General features: G+C 39.3%; 1 protein-coding gene across 5 annotated transcripts in view; it reads left to right on the top strand.

Moving 5' to 3' along the window:
* Positions 1-14,548, top strand: part of HS3ST5 (heparan sulfate-glucosamine 3-sulfotransferase 5) — a 194,196-nt gene that overhangs the window by 89,876 nt on the left and 89,772 nt on the right. For all 5 annotated transcript variants that reach the window (XM_026123501.2, XM_026123499.2, XM_026123502.2 and 2 more), the window contains one exon: positions 9,875-10,079. The gene's annotated coding sequence lies outside the window, so the exon portion shown is untranslated. The remainder of the gene's footprint in view (positions 1-9,874; positions 10,080-14,548) is intronic.

Genomic DNA, 14,548 nt, shown 5'->3' with positions numbered 1-14,548 from the left:
AATACATGTTGCAGGAGAAGACTGGAGAAATCATGAAAATAATAGTGGAAGTGGAAACACTTGCATTTTGGAGGAGCTTTAGCTGACACTGTTTTCAGTTGAATTGTTTTCTTATTTTCTAATGAAAACTGTCCCTCTTTTTTCTGATTTTTATTTTCCCCAAAAATTTGTCACTAAAAGAAATAACAAACTCTGTTTCATTCTTCAACAGTACTGCATAAAGCAGACCCCGTGAACATCAGCTCTAACTCTGTATTATGCAGGGTTCATACTGTTCTCATTCTTCCAGGTAACCAGAAAGAACAGCAGATCATGTGAGAGTTGATAGTCTGACTTGTTTTTCTTTTTTCTTCTTTTCCATGAGACAGGATGGTATATTGAAACTGTCTGAGCAATGTCTTCGTTTTTTTGTAGTCTTAAGTAAGGTAAATATGAGCATGGGGAGGAACTATCTCATCCCAGTAGGCCTGATCCTGATCTCTTTTGTGCCAAAGTAAATCAAGAATAGTTTTACCAACGTCAGTAGAGCCACATCAGTATAATTCCAGTGGGAATACAGAATATGGCACAGTATCTCTGTAAAGAATAATGAAAGATTGCAGTGGGAATTGTGCCTTTGTATCTCTGCAGGAAATCAGTTGAATTTGGTATTTTAGATGGTTGAATAAAAGAAATTTCTAACTTTAATTAATCAGAGCTGAGTTAATTAATCTGACATGTGACAGGAGATCGCTGTGAAACATCAACCATGTCATCTGAGACTGGACTGCATAGTTTTGGTCTGGAATGGAATAACACTTTCCAAATCTGCTGCTAATATGATAACAGTTGGCAGCTTTTGAGCAGGGACGGGAACTGACATAAAAGCAAATTGAAAATAAAGGTTGCTGCTCTGACTCAACCACTGCTGTTGTGTAGTACAGAGCAATTCTTTCTGTACGTTTATTAAGGAAACCAGGAAACAGCAAGATAATTGTGTGAACACAGCAACTTTTTTGCATTCTTCATGGCTGACAGTGTCTTAGCTCAAACTGCAAAACAGACTTCTGAAAAAGGCCATTCGGGCTGTTTAAACAACTGGTTAATGATGGGCTGCTTTCATGGGCTGTATACCTACATATCCACGGTGCTACCTAACGCACCTGGTCATTCTCCTTTGGCATGCCTGTAGAAAACTCCTGCCTCTGCCCCAGCCACAAATGTTGCGTGTGGCTGGCTGCAGCACTCAGGGGAGGAGGAGTTAGTAGGCAAGATTTGAGATCAAATGGAGAAATACTGCCTCTGCATGAATGGGATTAAATCAGATCCCAGGAGGTTCAGTGCAGAATTAGGGTTGTTTTTGCTGCCTGCCTGGAAGTGGGCTAAAGTCTTTCACAAAAGAAGATGTGAATATACTGAAAACATAGCTGAAATAAACAGTAGTCCAATCAGATAAATTAGAGTCGGATGTTATTTCATGTAATCTATATGCTTACCCATTTAGAGAGAGAAGGTGGTAAAGAAGAGCCATTCAACTCATTTTATATGATGGCCCTATCCTAATACCTTGGCATGAATTCTTCTCCAAATCAGAAAAAAAACTTACAAAAATAGGCAAAGGTACTGAAAAGATAAGCCACAGTGACACTTGCATGGAGAAAATATTTACTATTCTCTAATATCTGATCATCTTTGTGAGTCAGCTTAGGTGTACAAACAGTATAGTTATGTTTGCAGGAAACCACACTTCCTCTGGAAAGCCCTGCTGATGGGGCTGAGCCTGTCTGGGTCATGCACGTGTGATCTGGTTTTGGATTCAGGGTATAGCTGTGTGAACTCAACTCAGAAAAAGGTAAGAATCTTTCTCATCAGTAGCAATACCCAGAGTTTCTTGGGAAACAGTTTTGCAAGCAGTGTTTGACCTGTCAGACAAACTGATACTTCTGCCCACCTGGATGGGAAGGGGTCTCGGGGTGTCTCCAGTCCAACCTCCTGCTCAAAGCAGGGCTGGTTAGAGCAGGGAGCCTTGTTCTGGTGGGTTTTGAGTATTTCCAGGGTTGGAGATTCCACAGCCTCTCTGGTCAACCTGCTCCAGTTGGCCACCTTCACAGTATTTTTTTTTTCTTGATATCAAGTCAGAATTTCCCTCATTGCCTCTTGCAGCTGTTGGCTCTTGTCCTCCCACTGTGCACCTCTGAGAAGACTCTGGCTCCATGTTCTCTTCTCTACACCCTCCCTTTAGGTAACAGTAGACCACAGTAAGGTCTCTCCTCAGCCTTTCCTTCTTAAGACTGAACACACCCAGTTTTCTCATCCTCTCCTTGTATGTCATATCCTCCAGGAATGGGTTTCCTGATGTTTTCTCTGGCTTCCTTTTAAATAATCCCATTAACTGGAATATATGGAAGCTGCCATGAAGAAGATACGACACAAGACAAACTATAGAACTGCCCTAACACTCCCAAATATGAAAATAATGAAAATCTTGCCTGTGACCTTGAGATCATGGGATAGGAAACACTGAGTACCCATAACATAGGAGCAAAGAACCCCTTACAGTGATTTTTCAGATGTTCTTTCCCACTTGTAGATTTTATCAGGCACTAACTGGTAAGATCTAGTTAAGTAGGGCTGAGGAGATGAAGTAGCTGATATTCATATTTATTCAGGCTTTGAAGGGAAAAACTTCAGTAGCACTTATTACAACATATATTGGTTTTACCCTCTTCATCTTGCCCAGAAAGATTTAGAGAGTTATGAATACATACATATACTGTACTTAAAAACATATGACTTCAGGAATGCATATATTATGAATAATATCCTCTTAATGAATCTGGCCACTGTGTCTCCTTTTTAAACACACACACCTACACTGGATTCACAAAATCTTTGGGCTAGGTTGTCAGTGTGTAGTGTGCTGATGAGTATGTGTGAGTCCCGCTGGACCTCTTCATCCTCGCACTGCCACACGAAGCTGCCAGACGTCTGTCACAGCCTTCCCCTCCTAGCGAGTCTAGTGTATCCTGGCTGCCAGGGCTGCGATGCAGTGTCCTTGCTCCGTCCGCTCACTGTCCGCTTTTATGTCATCTTGCACACTAGCGTGATAGCAAGGCAACTCTGCTGAGCAGGGGCTGCCTCTTTATCCAATGTAAACAGTTCTGAAAACAGATTTGCTGCTGAGCTAACTCACACTGGCCTTGTCATCATGTCTGTGATGGAGTCTCTCTTTCAAGGCACTAGGGGTTCCCTGGTAAAACTGACCCATTTCTGTAGACTGTGCACTAGCTCTTTAGCAACTGTAATTGGCTGTACTGTTCTGCTGCCATACTAAATTTACATTAGAAACACAGCTATGTCTTGTCTTCAGTGGCAATCTGTATTGAATAATTACTGCAGGGCTGGTGCACAAGCGTTCACATAATTGTATGTAATACATATGTAACAGTGGTGGATTAAAAGTACATACTCTGAAGGCACTTTTGTGGTACTTAGAACAGTGCTTGGGTAGAAATGAAATTTCATGTGACACTTGCATTGTCTTTTTGTTTTTCTTTCAAAAACAGGGGGAGAGGGGATCCAAATATCAAAGTTCCTGTACTGAGGTATTATAGTTTAAACTGTGATCATTAGAAAATCAAAGACAAATTTTCTGCTAGGAGTCTGATGGAGCTGGATTATGCGTGCTTAGTATTGTATTCTGATAGATTTCCTTTTGTTGCAGTAAGCATCACGTTTCTCCATGAGCAACGTTGCTGACATGAGATGAATAGTGAGAGAAGGTACCGTTCAACGTAACAAAAGATGGTAGACTTTAGGCTACAATATAGCATTCATCCAAATTCAGGGAAATTGTCTTTTCCTACAGTTTAGAGTTTTAGAATTTACACCTGCAGTTGATAAACTCCCTACTAAGAGGGAGTTTTGTGCATATTTTGAAATGTGCACAGGTTAGCACAGCACATGTAGCAATCACGTATTACACATTGTTGCAAACAGTCCAAATCATATATTTATCACACTGAAATCTGTATTCAGGAGGGGTTTTTTGTTTGTTGGTTTGGTTTTTTACATGTATAACTTGCTGATATTCAGCTCGTTGCTTGTGCAGTTTTGAGTTGTTTGAAATTAATTCTATCCCTGAATCAAAATTTAATGTTAGAACTGAAAAGGTTCTATACTATACTAAGCTATACTGAACTATAGGTTTCACTTGCCTCTAAAACATTTCAAATATCAACTGAATGGATAATATGCAGCATGTCCAAATTTACAAGAAGTTGGGGTTATTTCCCTTTGGGCAATTGCAGTTCTTCAGAATGGGTTGTTCACATACCTATGCGCAAGTGAAATAATCTATAGAAAGTCTATAGAAACAGTCTGCAGAAAATGCTCCCAGATTTCCTCAAGAGTTCCCAGAGTGGCAGTGGTCAGCTCAGCAGTTCTGCACTGAAGATCCCACGGCTACTGCCCTAAGACAATCTGTCAAAGGGAGTTTACTCCAGAGATAGACATATGGGAAGCTCTGGCCTCTTAGAAGCTGGGGCAATCTGATTGTCAGGGCTGGACCAATGCCATGGGCTCAGAAGCTTCAGGTTACTCTGAAAATGACTTTCTGTGAGCACAGGGGAGCCAGAGGTGAAGATATATGCAGGCAGGAATCCCAGAAATTCCAAGTATTTCATGGTTTACTCCTTTTTTGTCCCCAGTGATCATGGAGTCCCCGTGGCTCACTGGATGCTTTTTAGTGGGATCATATAAGAAACAAGAAGACTCAAGATTCAAGAATCCCTGCTAGCAGATGGTGATCTGAACATAGGTTTCTTAGGTGTCTGCGGAATTGGAGAGTGAAATCATCACACAATTCCTAGGGTTCTCAAAAGTGATATCAGATCTGTTGCCTATTGGAGGAAGAGGAGAATGCAGCAGTAGCAGGAGACGTCACATTGAGCAGAAGGATGCACCTGAAAATGGTCTGATGTTTTACTGGGTTCATTCTCCTGCTCTGCACGTAGAAGAAATGCTGGATATCATCCTACATCCAGAGCATTTTAATGAGAAAAGGAGCATATTGGTCCTTGAACAAAGTTTGTTGCTCATGTAGAGAAGAGCTTTGACTGTGACTTGCACCTGCCTGAGCATCCCTGATATCTGCTGCCAGTTCACCATCTTCACTGCCACAGAAGTAGCTGTAGCTGTTCTCTGTGCTGCTGTCAGTAGTGCCTGGAAGGAAACATAGACAATTGGTTGCTTCTTGTTCACCTTTACTTTTTTTTTTTTTTTCAATACCTGACTCAACTTGTCAGCTAAAACACTGAGACATTAAATACTTTAGAAAGACGTACGTAAGAACTATTCAATTATTAAATTATCATTTCTGAATGTGGGATCAAAATAACACTAAAACCTCTAAAGTATTGTTCTTTTGGTCTTAGTCTGAAAGGTTTTTGGCATTTAGACTTACTTGGGGTAGCTACTACTGCAAGAGATCACAATGATAACTAAGGGGAAAAAAACACTTCTATCCTTTGAGATTTAGTGTCTTCCATCTCATTCTGTTGAAGCGGTGTGTATGATTCAGCTCTGACAGTTTAAGCTAACTTATTTTATTTTACACTGCAATGTACTAGGAGCATTGTCCTGATCATTTACTGCATATTATTTGAGGGAGAGTAACTTTCATCTGTGAAGAAAAAGGAGGTCATTTCTTAAAATATACGATTCCTTAATTGCTTGCTATTGTCTGATCTAAAAACACCAATTAGAATATTTCTTTTTTAAAATTTTATCTTTCCAGAATCAGGTGATTCTCCTCTTTGATATGTTTGTATCAGATTTTTTTTCTTTTAAAGTAAGTCCTAAACACACAAAAAATGCATCCAGCAGGATCAAAGAAGGCAATGAGCCTCCCTCAAAATCATTACTAAAATAAAAAAACCCACAACTTTCACCAGATCTAATGAATTAGTGTACCTTAACATAAGGTTTTAATGCTTGCAGCCCACAATACAGGGCACTGATGCAGGCTCCAGCAGCCCACATAGCGGTGGGAAGCAGCTCAGCCTAGAGCAGTGCAGAGCCTTCTGCAGCGCAGGTGACTCCTCCTGAATAGCTTCTAATGAGTCAATACCTTTTGCTTTGAAGTCAATAAGCTTTTGAAACGCTTTTAAATCATCAAGTGGCTGAGTGAGGGGTTTACTCTCTTAAGAGGGACAAATAAAACATCTACATCCATTGGTTGTTCTTTATCGTTTTGTCCTCATCTCCTCCTGTCATTCTACTAAGTGAATGGAAGAAAGGCAGAGGAAAGATAGCAGCCATGAGAATAATGAGGAGGCAGATAAAACCTTTGCCAGTCCTTTGGCTTTCCTTTTAAGTCAAGTGTGAGATATGTCATACTTCTGCTGGCCCCTTTGTTTAGATCTGGAAAGCAGCAAAGAGAGCAAACTTTCTCTGCACTCACCTCTACAGCATTACTTTACTCCTCTTTAAAGCAGCTGACAGTGGCGCTCTGGAGCTTCCTGGCTCCTAGTGTGAGAACTCAAGCTGAACTGAGCGGAGCCCTTCCTTTTGGTGTTGACAGTATTTAGCATATACATGTCCCTGAGCAATAACTAGCATTTTCATGCTTTTCATTCCTTTCAGTGTGCTTGAAATTATGTAAGAACTAAACCACAGCCTGCAGTTAGATGCAAAGGACTTGTATTGCATGTGTTAGTATGCATCATAAGGGCATGCAGGAAACTCTGAGGCCCACAGCTGGATGGGTTACTCTGACAGATCTTTATAGAATGGAAGGTATCAAGCCTGGCAAGGTCTAGTCCCTACTACCCGTAGGGGATGATCCCCAGAGCAAACTGTGGCCAAAAAGATTTCCAGGTCTCATGCAGGGGGAACCAGCTGGCTCACTCCAAGAGAGAGCCCGGGAGCAAAGTAAGGTGATGCAGTGGCAATGGTCAGAGGACCAGGACCCAGCAGCAATTCAAGGATAAAAAGCTGAAGCTTTGCACACAGGAGCTGTTTTGATCCCTAAGAATTTTACTTTTTCCATATTGATAGAGACCCTGGATAAGTCTGGGTGTATCTAACATGAAGAAACCAGCTAGAAGCTTTATGTGAGACAACAGTCACACAACTAACCGGTTAATAGTGTTGACACTAATACTAGCACACTTAGCAGAGAAACAGTTAGTCTGTTGAAAGGGGTCTTTCTCTGATGAGAAAGATATAAAAGTGAGTGGGACTACCTTACCCTTTGCCCTTATGTGGGACATGGAAAAAACGATGAAACCAATATAGTCTGAAAGGATACATTCGCCATAGAACCTAGTATTAGATACATTGGATAAATGCACATCAAAAATGGGCACTCACTAAAAGAAAACCTGTAGTGTACTCATTAACACAAAGAGTTTAATGAAAAATTAAATAACCAAAAAAAAAAAGTAGTGATGTTCCCTTACTTAATTTGATTTTTCACTTTGCATGTATTCTTTTACATTGTTTAGACTAAATAAATTGATGGCATTTGTAATCATTATTTAAACTTGCATATATTGATATTTGCATATATTCTAGGTGTCGAATTGTTGAATTTATTGGTAGATCTGTCATTCTTGAGACTTATTGTTTATAATCAATAAGAGATTTCATCACATAACAGAAGAGAAATCCTATTTATTATCAAGTATGAAAAGAATCTATTCTTGGCAGAATTTTTGCTCGTTCAAACTGAACAGTACCCATTTTATAAATAAGTCTACATACTGTCAACACATTATTGACTGGTTTCCTTAAGTCTGATGGGAAACCAGTCCATTCTGCAATGACAGAATACCCATAAAATACTGTGACTTCTAACAACGTTATTATTGGGGAGCTTGTGCTGCCTTGAAAAGTTTTAAGTTGTTTAACTCATATTACCCTCTGATAGGGAAAAGGGGAAATGTATATATTCTGTTTTCCACCAAGATGCCTAAAATACATCTAGCATTTCCAAATCCCCCCTCCTCTTCTCTAACGCATCAATGGCAGTGAAGACTGTCAGAGCACAGCCCTTAAAACACATTTTATTTCCCGTAATCAGTTTAGCAGTAACTTCTTTAACTCAGAGTATGACTTATTTGTGATGAAGCAAGAGTTTGTAAGAGCTTCCTCTTAATGGCTTATCACATCTCATTCCCTCATTGTCCATTTCTCGCATGTGTGATGAAAAATACTGTTTTGATCTAATCATACAATCTTTATCTGTAAATATCATTGATGTCAGAGGAACCAGGCCCTTCTGATTTCCAGAGTCCCATTCACACAGCAGAGATAGAAGTTCATTTCTCTTCTTCATGTAACTAAGCTCATTTCTAGGGAGAACTTGTGCACTGAACTTGCAGTGAAGTTTTGTATACTGCTTTTTCCTGCAGCCACCCTGTTAGTTTTCAAAGATTCTGTTCATGAAATCAGCAGGATTTCACAGAGCCATAGTTGAAATACGTTTTATTATTTTTGCTGAACATTTACACTACAAAACTGAGCTGCTGAAAGAGGGCTTTTGGGACATCATCAGTTCAGTCTAATGCATAACCTTGAATTATTATATCATTATAATATATTGCTTGGTGTCCTTGGCCATTGATTTGCCTACATTTTTTTAAATTGCTCAATCAGAAGCCATTCATCTGATAAATTATTAATAAATAAATGTTTCTGATGGAAAAATGAATAATCCAGCATTATAAATCATCTATCATACAGGCAATAGCAGTCAGAAGTAAACTGCTATTGAGCCACGTAAGTACTTAATGTAAAGTGGATGAAATTATTTTAATGAAGACTTCCCATTGCAAATAAAGGATGGCCATATTTTCCTAGACTTGTAACAGATTCTGCAGTTTCCTCATTGTACACTTCAACATTTCTTTGTTGGTGCATCAAACACACAACAACAAAATGTAAAGTTTAAAGTGTATAAATACATCTGCACTTGTTAGGGTCTGGCCGTACTGAAAGGAACTCAAGCAGGTGCATATCTCCTAATGTTTCTGCAGAAGCCTTTTGATTTAATTTTGTTTCTGCACTCAGAATTTGTTGCGTCTTCTTCTTCTTTTTTTTTAATTCCTGACTAACGGAATTGTTACTGAGTTAATGTCTTTTGGCAGGTTACATTGGCATTGATGATTTTAAGAGCTTAGTTATATTCCAAAATGCTTGGGGCTTGATTTACTTTGAAAGAAAATAGATGGTTTTTCATGCCTAAACCCAGAAATTGTATTACAGGGGTTACAATTAAATACCATATTCACTTTTGTATCTGTGTTCCGTTTCTTCAACATGGAGGCATAGTAGGATTATAAATATGCATGACTTATAGAGAAAACAGGAAAAAGACAATCCTTGCTAAGCATTAGTAACATTTACTCCAGATGGATTTGGCATTGTTTGTTTTCCTTGTAAAGGTAGTTTTTTCAGCAATTTACAAAATGCCTGTAAAATAAATTTCTGGTCAATGTCAAGGCAAAAAAGGCAACAGAGTAAGAGCAGAAAGTGTAGTAGGATATTTCTTGCCTGTAAAAATCTAACATTCTTTTTCCTGCAGCCGAATTAAAAATATGTGTGATTAGCAATTTTCTTTTGTTAGGAAAGGGTTTGTCCAAGGCTATTGTGAAGCACGTTTGCTGTAATTTTCCTTCCCCTTTCTCCCTAACCTGTGCTCCAGATTCCAGGCTGCCAATGTTTATGAGGTATTGGGACAATATTTTCAAGACCTTCAGCTTGCAAGTGTGACCTCTTGGACCCTACTTCACAAGATTTCTTTTCAGATGTAAACATGGAATGGAAATGGGGTTTTTTTTCTTCTTCTTTTTCTTCAAATATGTAACAAACATCTTCTCTTTTTGTGCAGACTCAACAAGGTTTACATCATTTCGGCGATGTCTGATATTTCCATCTACATATCTGGAGTTGCTTTATCCCTTCACTGGCCTTTTTAGTAATCCCTGAAGACTTCTTGGGACTGAATACTGGAACAGATGAGTTATATTCTTCCTGAATGCTCTTGATCAAAGGTAGATGTACTGGATTTTCTGGATGCGCATAAGGACACAAAGGTTGGTGTATTATTTAAAAGCCTGAAATTTTAAGACTGTTTTGTTTAATCGGTGCAGACTTTGTTTCAATTCTGTTGCTTGCACATAGCCCCAGGTTGATAAAACAGTGATTGATGCCACATATACATTTGAGAGAATGCTTTAAACCAAGTCAGTCAAATGATCTAAGACAGGTCTTCTTGTAGTGACAAAGTGTTGTGAACTCCACTATGGTGCATTGTATGCATGTATGTATGTAAGTATGTACTTCTGCCTGGGGGATTTGTGTAGCCTTTATTCATGTTGGTTGTTAAATATGTACTGTACAGGATTACAGGTTCTTAGAACTCAATACAACTGTTGACAGTCTTGCTATATTAGGAGAAGGTCATGCTGAAAGATCTTAGATATCTTTCATTTTGCTTACAGTATTGCTACTAAAGTACACATTTATTATAAATGGACACATTCATTAATACCAATTATAATTTTAGATGGAGAATTATGCAAAAAAGGTTTTATTCTTCAAGGATTCTGTAGGTCTTGCTACTTAAAACATTATGCATTTTATTTGACAGACTGGAGAATGAACTTTCTTTGATAAGTAACAGATATATCTATTTGAACAGTAGAAACCAGAATAAATGAGCTAAATTCTCTGAATGGCTGCAAATTCAGTAGTTTCACCTGTCTAATTAGTCCATGATGAATGTTGTGACTGGCTAACTTTTCCCATTTTGCAGAAATGCTAGCACGGCTAGGTTTATCTATGAGGCCTGCCAGAAGCTTAGGTACTAAAAGTAAGAAATAAGCTTGATATAAATGAATAACTTGTGATTATACTGAAATAATTACCTAGTCTGTTAAGTGAAAATAAACTTTGTTCATTTAGTAAAGAAGGAAAAATAAAAGATTTGATAGTTTATGATGTGGAATTGCTTGACATAACCACAGATTTAAAATCAGTCCTGGAGATTTTTTGCTAAGCCTACAGCATATGGACTATGTTCAGGAGGTTACAGTGGCCTCCTGGAGGTTGGGAGAAGAGCTCCCTTACATGAGGAATGATGAATTCTGCCCTCCCCTGTCTTGTCTGATTGACCTAATGTGCGGGGAAGGAGAAGTTTTCCATCAATTATATTTTGTGAGGAGAAAAAACAAGTGATATATCCATCAATTCTGACATAGGTCAGAGTTGTGAATCCCAATCCTACGTGGGAACAGACTTGCATCTCAACATAAGGCACCTTAATTTCTGGAAAAAGGGTTATGTGTAAGATGTGTCTCTGCCCTTGTCATCACCCTTGCCTGCTTTGCTGGCTCTCTGCTGAGAACCATGTTGCAAACTCAGCTAACCATTCATCCTCTACACCACTATGCCTCATCAGCAAATCTGAAGCTGTATCTGTATATTCATAGTAGTTAAATAGGACCTGGATGTGGGTTTGAGCCCTGGCTCTTGTTCATCCGTGCTAGGATTTGTTCACATGTTCCCTGGTATTGTTTTGTCCCGTTCTCATGGGCCCACGCAACGCCAAGGTACAGTTAAGGGAACAGCATGGGCTGGGGATACTTTCTGGGAGGCAGCTAAGAGCCCAGCCACCTCATTTCAGGGTGGAGAGACTTCAGCAGTGTGCAGCTTGTGCTGGGTCACCAGCCACTCCCAGGAAGAGGAGGAGACCTGGTCTGTGTAACTTACTAATATGGCACCCTGTTGCAAAGGCAGAGCATTTGCTGACTCTGGCTGTGGAGTACTGCTGTCCCTACAAGTTGTCCCAGTGCCCTCCTTTATCTTTTACCTTTTAACTGGCTGCTACTTAAAGGACCGAGAATTTTAGGAGATTAAGCTAAACCCTCCAACCCTCCACTTTCTTGTTTTGGGCATTCAGGCAGGACACAATGCAAACTATCCTGAAGTATTTGTTGCTTTTACATTGTAAAACACAATTGTTCAGACAACTACAGTGACCTCTGAGACTTATCTCGGGGCCTTTTTTTTCTTTTTTGTTACCTTTTCTAGTTTTCAGTTGAGCTAAAGAATTAGCGTGGATGAAATTGTTTCCCATTATTCTGTTGTGAGGGAAGTTTATTCCCTATGTCTACTTGCTAGTTCATGGTCTTTTGCTCATGTTCATATAGTTTTTCCCATATACTTTCCATACATGTTTTGGCTTACAATTCCATTTGCCATCATATCTATTAGCTGATTCAGTTTATATATTCATATTAATTTCCTTCTGTACAAAATAAGACACTTGTAAACATGGAATTTATTTCAGTGAAAAAGTAATAACAAGACAATATAATGATAAGCTTTATTAAGCTGATAATTAAATAACTAAGATCAAAGTATAAAACCATAAATTCTGGGCACTTTGTCTCTTCTATCAAAAATTTGAATACCAAACAGTTATTACCATAGAAAGTGAAGGATAAGCAACATTCACTTTCTCAGTAATTTTACTCACACATGATTTCAAAGGTATTTGATTTAAAGAAATGTGGATATTTTTACTCAGTTAAAAAAATATATATTTTAAACAGCAGGATGTAATTTCAGACTATTTGCAGTCAAGAGGCCTCTGCTGAGCAAAATACTCATTCAATTTAGGAATGCAGGTTATAATAATTTTCCTGTCTACCTCACAGCAGGATTCCTGCCACCGTTTTGCAAACTCATAGGTTGCAGTATTGAATGACTAGCTAAGTTGAGTTTCAGGTAACATACACTGCAAGCATATTCTCATTAGGTCAACTTAGTTATAATGCAAAGCTGCTTAGTTTCACCAAGTGAAATGGGATACACTTAAATTGCCTCATCTAATATAATACTCCTTCTTAATACATGCAAAGTGGTTTATGATGGCAAAGCTTGTAGAGAGTGAAAATTGGTAGGGAAAGTATGGTTTTCGACTCAAACTGTCAAAAAGAAGTTCTGTTTTATATCATTTCTTTTTAAAGACATTAAGAATAAGGGAGGAGAGAGTAGAGTAAGAAATTATCAGTCTAGAATAATGTAAATTTAGTACATTAACCTTTTTAATGCGTCAGCTCTACCAAACAAGAAAATTATCAAGTAAAGCTGTTCTTCACTCAGTAATGTCTTCTGAACAGTAAAATTAAATGTAAAATACAAGGTGATCAAAATACATTGGAATAAGAAAAATTATTCATCATTCTGTCTGCTGTATCCAGACAGTTTTATATAAGGCACCGTGTTTCCCTTTGCTAGCATCATCCACTCAGCTTCCTCTGGTTGTGTTTGCTGGGGATGTTAGAAAGGCCACCACCTCCAGTGGGCTTGGAGTTTGTTCTGCTCAGCCGCTGGAGCCCACCCCGGTGTGTCTGGGGACCTCTGCGTCCCAGGGCAATGGACACGGATGTTGCTCTCCCGTTTGCAGGTTTAACCAGTAGTGAGTCTGAGTGTGTATCTCACACACACATGCACACACATACACATACACACACTGGACATGGACATGGACATGGCCAGCTGCACAGACTGCCACAGGCACTCATGGGCTGACACCAGTTACTGACCCAGGCTGACTCACTCGTGTCTCTCCAGTTGCTGGCACCTAGACCTTACAGCGCTCACACGCGGGGTAGAGAGTGAGATTACATGGGAATATAGTTAAGAAAGGATATAACAATAAGATAGGATAGATGCAGTGATCAGCCACAGGGCTTGATCAGACAGGTGAACTGACTGGCCACTGCTTACACACAACCATTTCCTTTTATCCCCCCTCCTCTCTATTCCCCACCACCCCCTTGTTCCTCACAGATCCCCTTCCCTTAAACATTTTTTAATAAGTTTTGTATAGCCCCACAGGCTTTTTGTTTTTATAATTCCAGGCTTTGATAAAGAATTATTTATCTTTTCTTCTTGCTGTAAGTGCCAAGTGAATATATCCCAATCTTGTATATCTTGCAGACACAAAACCTGATTCCAATAGGACCCCAAAACCAGCAGTGGTAAAATTCTACTTTTCCATTATCCAACACCTGCAGTTCTACCATAGGGCTATAAATCCTTCCCCTCCACCCCTTTCCAATACTTTCAGGAGACTGCTCAGAAAGGGACTAAGCTGCTGCAGGCTTTGCAGATGACACCCAAGTGTATATCTCATTTTCCACAGATGCAGCCAGAGCCATTACAAAGATGTTGCACTGCCTAGAGGAGAGTGGCTCCTGGAGAAGAGCATGTGGCTCAGATTGAACTTGGGTGAGATCCAGACGATACTGGTTGAAAGAGAGAAATGATCCAGATAGTTAGCTTAGCAAGATTCCTAGGCGTGTGCCTTTGAGCCTTAGTTTGCAATGAGACTATTCACATCCTTGTAAAAAGATGTGGATAAGCATGTTACTGCGCTATGGCCCCTGAGAATGAACGAAGAACTCTTCCCACTCTAATTAAAGAAGCTGCAATGTAGGGGTGGTTTTTTTATTTTTTGTGGGTTTTTTCAACCTTTCTTAGCTTTTTACTA

Source organism: Dromaius novaehollandiae, chromosome 3 (assembly GCF_036370855.1).
Source record: "Dromaius novaehollandiae isolate bDroNov1 chromosome 3, bDroNov1.hap1, whole genome shotgun sequence".
NCBI classification, from domain to species: Eukaryota; Metazoa; Chordata; class Aves; order Casuariiformes; family Dromaiidae; genus Dromaius; species Dromaius novaehollandiae.
Note: the sequence above shows the minus strand (reverse complement) of the source record. Positions and strands in the feature narration are given on the sequence as shown.